Below are 10,382 nucleotides of genomic sequence, written 5' to 3'. Positions count from 1 at the left end.
CAACATCGAAGGTTCAATCATCGTCATCTACACAGTATAGTGCATTGTTATTCACTAAAAAGTGTGATAATATTTCTATACTGGTAAAAAAAAAAAGTGAATTCTAGAAGCATTGTGGAAAAATCTCATCTCAACAACATGGACTTTAGCCCCTACCTATTTGGGTAGCATCCCAAGCATAATGGATTCAATCCCACTCTTTATGGAACCTATTCCCCACTTTTGTGGATCTCGTCCTATGGAAAATGTATCTTCAACCTATTCTCCTCTCCTATAAATACATTAAAAGTCAAAGGAGAAAGTGTTGGTTTTTGAAGTACCCTTATGCTATCCAATTGAGATTGAAGGCTTATCTCTTCCCATATGCATATGTTTGAATTCTTGTTGTAAGGCTCCTTGATCTTTTATATGGCTTATCATTAGATCTTTGATATATTTTAGGATTTGATCTGTTTTTTGGTTTTGTCTGTACAAGTTTCCTCTTGGAGCATCAAGGGAGAAAGGACAACAACAAGGATCATCGACAAGAATTTCGTGAAAAGGCATGAGCTTTGTATCTTTTTCCTCTCTATGATTTAGTTATAAATTAGGAAATGCATTTATTTATTTGTTTGATTGTTACTAGTCTTGGTTTCCAAGCCTAGGGAAATATGTTATGCCAATAGAAAGAGATTTTTCCAAATAACAATTTGGAAACTCCACTATGGAACATTTTGTTCTTCAGTGGATTTATTTGCCTTTTGTGGCCTTCTTCCCCTTCTAGTACATCTAGAACCTGGTTCCTTTTGGACCTTCTGAGCATTTTTTATTTTCTCTTTATGTTTCATGGGTCTTGCACTTTTCTTTTGTGTAAGGTGCAATATATCTCACCTTTGTTGTGATGGAAGTGTGACATTTAGCACCATTGTTGTGATGAAGTGTGTCATGTCAAACCTATCCTATGATGAAAGTGTGACATTTAGGAATTGTATTAGTTTTACTTTGATAACATTGCAACAATTGATAAATTGTCACATTTTTCTCATTTTATAGCTACAACACCACACTGGTGTGATCAGTCTTCCTACAACAACCTTAGAAAATTGAAACATTTTACGACTTTTGTCTTTTCGGACTAAAATTCTTTGCTTGTTGTGGTTTTTTAAATACATTTTCATTAAGGAAAAGTCAACCCTAATTTTGAATTGTTGTATTTAATTGTCTCTTTTGAGAAATTATTTATATTTACTTTTTAGTCTTTTGGGTATAATTGGTTTATAATTGATCTATCAAAAAATGATCTTTTTCTTCTGGAATTGGTTGTATCATTCTCTTTTATTCCTTTAAATCTGATGAAATATTGTTTTATGCATATTGTAAAGAATTATTTCATTGATTTACACGTTTCTAATTCTCATTAAAGATAGCTTTAATTCTATTTTGTTTGTTTTATTAGATTGAATTAAATTGTGATGATTTTGTCTATAAAACACCAAAAAATAAAAATACATTTTCTTTTATTAGGGCTTGTTTGAAAGAGACTTTTCTTGGAATTTTTACTTGATTTGTCTTTTTAAATTTGTTTACAATAGGTTTTTCTGGAATCATTTCTTCCTTCCCACAAATAGGATTTCAATGAATAAAAAAGGTTATAATTCCATATTTGTTGCACTAGTTAGAGTTAAGTTATTATAACATTTTGTTATCATATATATTTGACTATTTTTAATGAAAAGTGAAACAATAAAATCAATCAAAATATTTAAAATAAAAAATTGATCAAAAACAACCACATTTAATGTGGGTGTAGGTTAGAAGATGTGTTCTGATGTATATAAACATAGGAGCTACCATTTATTGTGAGTGTTAAATTCTAAGAGTGGTTGGTATTCCACGCACATCAAAGTATATAAGGTCATTCTTCCATGTACCTTCAGGTATAATGGAAGGATCTCCACGTATGATGAGTATATAGGAATGATTCCAATCATAAAGCCACACATTATATAAGAATAACATGAATTGTACTTCGACGTACCATTGGGTATATAGGAAACCCTCTTCTAGGTTACAAATCAACCATAAGTAATTGAATCAACCTCCATGTTTTATGTGATACACTAACACAACATTGGGGGAGATTTTCATCATGTCCATAATGGTATATAATAGTTCACATCAGTTTGGTAAATCTTTAATACCTAGTAGAAATGTTATGTTGACTACTATTATTTATTTGATTGATTAGAATTATCAATTTAACTATAATACATTGTTAAAAAAATTCTATCAAAATTCACTATGACAATAGTTTTGAAATTTAGCAATCATGGAAACCCTTTTAATGGGGCTCCTATTCCTTTTTCCATTGCATAGTTCTAGAAGATAGAGGAGACAAGTTGATTTTGCAATTACTTAGTTCAAGAGCCTTAAGATTGCGCAATGCACATCTCAGGATGGACTATGCAGGTAGATTGCACAGTTTTGAGGCTCAAGGAGTTAGGCTACAAGGTTTTGCATTGTTTTTATCAACTTCATAGTTTTGGGAGGTATATTAGACTTGATGATTACATAGTTCAGGAGCTCAAGGTTTCAGCTTGAGCTCATAAACTACGAAGTTTGCAGTTTCCAGGCTAGAGGGTTCCATTGTGTAATTTTAGAGGCAAAGGCTCGTGCTTGAGCATTGAAACTGCACAATGTAGAGTCTTGGAAATCAATGACTACACATTATATAATTTCAAGAGGAAATGTTGTAGCTTGAGGGATCGGACTATGTAATGGACATTTTCGGAAGGCTAGATGATGCTAAGTTGCTAGAAATTCTCCAAAATTTGGCTGTGTGGGATCAGTTAAACTGATGTGGAGAGTGATAGGACGTGACTATTATCGTACACTTAGACACTTGACAAAACAACACAAATAATCTAGAACACATGAATGCATAAATCCCTTAGTGTGACAACATAGGACATGTGCGACACTAAAGATACACTTTACGATGACAATGACGACACTTGTGTGATAGTGCTTAAAAATTTGGGATGTGTGTGAAAGATGCCTACATGATATGAACAACTCATTATCATAAATATTTCCCCTTGAAACAACCCAAAACTAACCTTTACATGATGAATGATGATTCCCATGCCAAAAGATGACACTTTTCTATATGAAAAAAAAAGTGCCAACGACACTTGCGATATGTGAACAAAGGTGAAAACCACACATGTCAGGGTGAAGATAACATGAAAATGACACTAATTAAAGGGAAATAAAGTGAAAGAGACAATCATAACCATAAAAACAACACTTATGACATTAAAATTATGAAAAAGGGATAGTTGGAGAAACTCACAAAAATAGAGGTACGATCACAAACAAAGTGAAGGATTATTGATGTCAGTGTGCATTTACTATCGAAATGGCTTGAACATTTCATAGGAGCATTCTTTATGGACCATGCTATGCTTGTTTAAGCTTTTGTAAGGGAATGCACTCATGAACTTGTTGTGGACTGAGCATGTGTGAGCAAGTGACTTCGACACATTTTATCCAAGAAGGGAGCTAAAAATAAATCAAATGACCAAGAAGTGACTATGGAACGACCAATCCCAAGATACACATTAGGCTCCAAAATTTGAGTGTATGAAAAATTTTGGAGGGTTTTTATCATAGCAACAACACTTGGCAACACACTGGTAGAACTCCAGCTTCATTACCTTAGTCAATTATTTTGTTTAGGGTCTAGTTCTTCAAGAAGTATTTATTCAACTTTCAGATTACCATAGATTCCCACCCACCCTATGCATAAACATAGTCCCCTTCATTACTTTACTCAGTTAAACAAAAACGAAATATCAGTTATCACACAATATTTCAAATTAGGATGGGGTAATGAAGTTCACCAACTTTATATTTTCAGAGTATATTTTTTTATCTTTGGTGCTGCTCCACTACCAGTAGGCCTCAACAGTACCCTGACAGAGTCACTACAGTGTCAGAAAGTCATTTATATTTTTCAACATTCCCTTTTTAGCCAATAGGGCATCTTCATGCAAGGTCTCAGAAAACAAAAGGAAAGAAAACATAAAACAAGGAAACAAAACCATAACACAAGGCAGAAAGTGGCCAAAGAAAAGCATGATGTGAAACTAAAACCAGAAAACACAAGACAAACTATAGGAAATGAATGCAGGATGAATGTGAAGGTAAACTAGAATGAAACTAGACATACTCCTAACCTAACCAACTAGAATATCAAGGTCATATATAATGGAATTTCCACCATAATGTTTCCGACCTCCAATCATAAATATGTGATCTATTAAAACAAATATAAAACAATGTGTAACAGAAAAGATAAAACCTTCTATAAATTACATAAAAAATTGAAGGCCTTTCGTGTCAGCAAAAATATATGTCGTATTTACTAATTTTAACCAATTCAAATTTTTAACCTTTTGATGAGAACGATCATTCAACAAGCCTCAAAAGCTTCTCGCAGACGTTTCTCCATCTACACTAGGCTCCTTAGTGTGAGGAAAGATAAAAACTTGTTAGTTGCGACAAATCTTTCTAGGTAAGATTATTTCAACCATTTGGTGATTAGATCATAAAATTCATGATAATCCACTTGAAAACCCTGAAATATTTTAAGAGATGAATTTTTAGTTAGAGTCACGGAATTACGATGAGAATCTTGTGAGGGAATATAGGTTTGATCATATTTAGCAAGCATTCCAAGATAATGAGGACCTAACATAACCATTAGCGAAGGTTGAAGGGCCTCATTTTCTTAAAATATATCTGAATAGTAAAATGTTGAAACATAAAGATAAAAGGATGTAAAACAAATGTCATTGGATGTGGTGTTGGGAAAGTGATAAGCTAAATAATAATCATCAGAGATAGAATAATGATCAGATGGGTTGATTAAAGCATCAGATTCCTAGTTTGTATTTAACAAAGATAAATTAATTTGAACAACTCTGTGAATGCTCCGAACAATTGAACAAACTTCCTCATAGGCCGATTGTGACAAACCATTTTCATGTAACTAGCGAAAAATGGTACAAGCATCATAATCATCGAAACAATTTAAAAACAATGCTAGCATAATAAACACATGAGACCAATTAGGACATAGTGAACAAAGAAGAACTTGATTTGTGAAATAACTAATGCATTCATTATCACTCAAGAATATTTAAGGTGTGATGAAGGGAAGGATTTGTAATATAGAATTTGCAATAAAAATCAAAAGCTGACTATTAAGAGATGAAACTGATAGGAATGATTTCTGTGACCAAATATAATATTTGAAATGATCAACTTCGTAATTCCATGAATTTATGATAGAAACATATTCAAAACTCAAGTTTGATGCAAGATATTTGCATGAACATGAATCCATTGAAGAATATTCTTGAATCTGATCAGAGGTAAAATATTGAAAATTTTAAATATTACATCTGGAATACCAAACATATTTCCAAAAAAAATTGCATCAAGTGAAAATATGCGAACAAAAGGATTTTGTGAGAGAAACTAGATCTGGCTTAGTTCGTGGTGATCATCAGAGTTGCAAGATCCTAACATAACCGTTGATGGAAGTTGAAGTTCCTTAACTTCCTAGCAAGTCATAGAAATTTTAAAGAATGTAAAATCGCATTTTGAATATTGAAACAGATCGTGCATCGTATGAGGATATTTTCTATTACTCATTTCAATAATACCACTTCTCACTGGATGGAAACCATCTCTGTCACTAATTTGACCATATTTCTCCCGTTCAACAACCACATTACTCAATTTGAAAGATGATTTTGATCACAAATATGAAGATATATGAATTGGATAAATTTCATGAGTAGGATGATTTGAAGAGATGAGGGATGTAAAGAGTGCTCAATGATTTGATTGTTTTAATTTTCATAATGAAAAATATCACCACCTTATTATGATTGAAAAGTTAACTCATCGGATGAAGAACTTTATAAGCATGGAGTATCTCTGTCATAAGAGTATGCATCATAAATGATAAAGCACAAGGGATAGTGAGATGAAGTGGAAGTTTTGATAGAAGCATATTCTTTGAACGAATAAGATTCTAGATCTAAATTAAAATCTTCATGAGAAACTAAAAGATCAACTAGTGCACTTGGCAATTAGTTATTATTTATATTAACATAATTATCACCATTAGAATGATTGTTGTCGAAGGCTATAGATTTATTGGAAGAATTGATTGCATTTGATTCACTACCGAGATTAGAAGATTGAGAATCATCCATGAATGGAAGCACATTGTTTTGACATGGAGGATTTTGAAAAAGAGAAGAAATATTAAAAGAATACTTTCCTTCCTGCTCCTCTACTTGTGTAATGTGACTGCATTGTATATGATGACAATTTGAACTAGCAACTTGAAAATCAAGAGAGTGTAAAAAGCTAGCTAGTGGAGCAGATTGCTCGAGCAGATCACGGTAAAAATATTCATGACATGTAGATGATAGAGGATAACAAAAATAAAGATTAGATTCAAGACTAGAGTTATGATTATTAACATCATCTTTTGAAATGGAGGAGGTAGCATTGACAATGGGCTTCATGAGCCATTTTGGAATTTCCTCCATTGAATCTGAGTTACAATAAGTGTGAGAAGAATGAGGAGATGGATTAGGAATATGATTAGCACAGCTCCAAAACTTATTGCCATCACAAGGAGGCACCCTCATCAGAACTAAAAAATTATTAGGAAAAGGAAAAAAAGTAATAATAGGTTCCTCCTCTGAAATTATGGGTGTCTAATGGTTTACAAGAGTTTGGGAAGAAGAAACATAAGGTGTTTTAGATTCAACATTTAAAGATATATGAATCAAACACTTGAACTCTTTTTTAAGTAAGTCCCAATCCATATTTTCTTTAGGAAATTTATAGAAAAGGTGAAGCAAAGGATCAGAGAAATTCTCAATTGATTCATGAGGCTTCATTATTAGTTGATTAATTCCCTTAAGAACATCCTAATAATCATACCTATCAAATTATTTATGAATCTCCTTCACAAGGTGTTCGAATGAATGGATCGGGGCAGCAGATAATGTATGATACCATCTCTTAACATGGCCTTCAAATTTGTGGGTGAGAAATCTAGCCATAACATCCTTACAATTTATTCCATTATAAAGGAAAATAGACAACTTGAAACAAATGTTTACGAAGAGTCAATTCACCCTCGCCATCAAACTGAAATTGGGATAGGTTATGGAAAAATTCCACAGTAATGGTAAGCTTAATATCTTTAGAAAAACATCTATGGATTATGATTTGGGGAAGAGCCATTTTGGACAAAAGATTCAAAGCAGACTCAATGGGCACAACCTATCTTTTGGCCCTCCTAGGGCCATTTTGTTGATGGTGCTGGAAATTTGTTAACCAAGGGGGTCTCCCCGATGTGAAGTACAACTTAGACCTCACAAAGTTTGGAATAGGAGCCCGATCCAGAGTATTGACCCAATTTCCATATATTCTTATAGATTTTTCGTGTATCTAACTGTCAGTAATAGAGAGAGATACACATGTAATTTTTAAAGGAAAGTGAGTGTGCCTAGTGATTGTGCGATCGTAGGTGCGTCAAGGTTCTTCTACTACAGAGGAGAAGAAAGGTCAGATTCTGAGAGAGTGTTAATAGTACTACTCTAATAGAAACATACACAAATAGGGATAATCCATCTAATACCCATTGGAATAATCCACAAATATGAGATGGTGATGTAGCCAAATTTATCAAGAACGATCTATCTAACATCTAGTGGATTATTCCATAAAGATGTGGTAGTCATAAGAACCATTACAACACATTCTCAATATGATAAGCACTAAAATAATCAAAGTAGTTCAACCACTTTAGCACAGGTGAAAACAAATATAAAATACAAACATTCATATAACAATCTTACAAATATTCATAATCCATGCATGATGAATGCTCTCACCATTAGGCTTCATATATTAATTAAAATTTATTGAAAACATGTATACAATGAAATCTGGTAGCTCCAATAGTGGAGCATTGGAGCCACTCCTTTCTCCCCAAAAGAGATAGTTTGTCTCTCTAGAGTCTTGCAGGAGGAGCCAAGGTGAAAAATTTCCTCTGCTCATACAATGAGGGTGTATATATGACCAATGTGGTGATGCTTCACCTCCCTTATGAGTCTTTGACTACCCTCATGACCATTTGACTTCCTATGACTTTTCAACTTTAAATGACTCTTCATCTTTTGTACATGTCCTTTGGATTTCCACTTTACAATACGTTTCCAAATAATAAACTTCATAACCCACAAGAATGATGTGGCATATGATTACTTATGAAATGACATGGCATGACATTGCTGACAAGGGATTCTTCATGAGATGGAAATGTCGAGCCATTCTTTCTACTCCTTTCTCTTCAACAAGAGATGTGTAATTCCTCATCTTCATGAGAGATATGATTTGTTCTTCATATCCACCCTCCAAAGGGTTGTGAATCAAATGGAGTTTTCATGTGGCCTTGATCTTTGATCTTCTATTGTAATCTATTATTCCTTTCTATTCTTGCTAGATGATCATCCTATCTCCTTAGCTCGATATGTGTCTTCTAGCATGTCCTCATTCTCCATACCCTTCTTCAACATCTTTCCATAGCATGATAGATTTCATGCATCTACAATCTACTATGACAATATGACATCATTTTGGTAAATCCCTAGTCAAAGATGCACATGATGATCCATCACTAACCCAAAACCAGGTGATAGGGTAAGGGAGAGGCATAATGACTACACAATTGTGCAGCTCAAGCAGTGAATGGTTAGACTTGATCCTTAAGACTATGCAATACATAGTTCAAGCTTGGAACAAGAAAATGGCTCTGTAGTTGGGAAGCTTAGGGAGCCAGTCTGAGTGCTTGAACACTGATTTTTCCCATTATGCAGTGGTGGAATAAAGAGACATCGAGGTGATTGAAAAATTTTGCAGTTTAAGATCTCAAGTATGAGTCTTGATCCTTGAGACTACACAATGGGAAGTTCACGCTGGACTATGCAGGCAGATTGCATATTTTTGAGGTTTAGTGAGTCCCACTACATGGTTGTCCATTGTTTCTTTCAATTGTATAGTTCTGGGAGGAAGAGTAAGCTTGGTGATTGCACAACTGTGAAAATCAAGAGCTTAGGGTGTGGGATTGATCTCAGAGACTGCACGGTGCATAGTTGGTGTCAGGATAGAGGGACGAATTGCATAATTTTAGAGCCCAAGGCTCATGCTTGAGCACTGGAACTACATAGTGCATGTTCCTGGAAGGTAAGGACTACATATTGGTAAATGCAATCATGCAAGTTTGTATCTTGAAGGTAGGGACTGCACAATGTGAAGTTTAGGAAGGCTATATGAGGCCAAGTTTCTAGGAATTTCCCGAAATTTGGCTAAGGGTGGCATAAGTAAAACTTATGTGGATAGTTATAGGACTTGAATTTGATCACAAACATAGAAACTTGATGACACAAAAAAATATCATATGGAATGCATGAGCACATACTTACATTAATGTGACAACCTTTGCGACAACTTATAGCAAGTCCAACACTAAAGATACAATTTGCGATGATAATGAGAACACTTGTGCGACAATGCGTGTAACTTTGGGAATGTGTGTGAAACATGCCTACATGGTAAGAAAACTCATTATCACAAATATTTCCCCTTAAAACAACCCAAAAATCTACTTTACATGATTAGCGATAATTCCCATGCCGAAAAATGACACTTTCTACATGAAAACAAAAGTTCGAATGACACTTGTGATATGTGAATGATGGTTAAACCACATATGTCAAGGTGAAGATAACACGAAAGGCACACTAATTAAAGGGAAATAAATTGAAATATACATTCAAAAACTTAAAATTAACACTTGCGACTGTAAACGTGCGCAAAAGCGATAGTTGGAGAAACTCACCAAAATAGAGGTACGGTCACAAAAAAAGTGAAGTACTGTCAATGTTAGTGCACACTGATGGCTAAAATGTGTTAAAAATTACACAGGGACTGTCTTTATGGACCATGCTATTCTTGTTCAAGCTTCTGTAAAATAATGCACTCATGAACTTGTTGTGGAGTGATCATGTGTGAGCAAGTGACTTTGATACCTCTAATCCAAGAAGGGAGCTCAAAAGGAATCACTTGACCAAGAAGCGACTATAGAATGACTGATCGAAAGAGCTAGATTAGGCTCCAAAATTCGAGCATATGCAAAATTTTGGAGGGTTTTTATAAAAACGACAACATTATCGTAATATTTCTCCCAACCTATCGTTAATTGAAGAAGTGGTTTATCCCATTCATAGTTGGGTCAATCCCAC

The sequence above is a fragment of the Pinus tabuliformis genome, chromosome 8, assembly GCF_031772625.1.
Source record: "Pinus tabuliformis cultivar Carrire ecotype Pingquan chromosome 8, CPIR1, whole genome shotgun sequence".
In the NCBI taxonomy this organism is placed as follows: domain Eukaryota; kingdom Viridiplantae; phylum Streptophyta; class Pinopsida; order Pinales; family Pinaceae; genus Pinus; species Pinus tabuliformis.
This window is presented reverse-complemented; position numbering follows the sequence as displayed.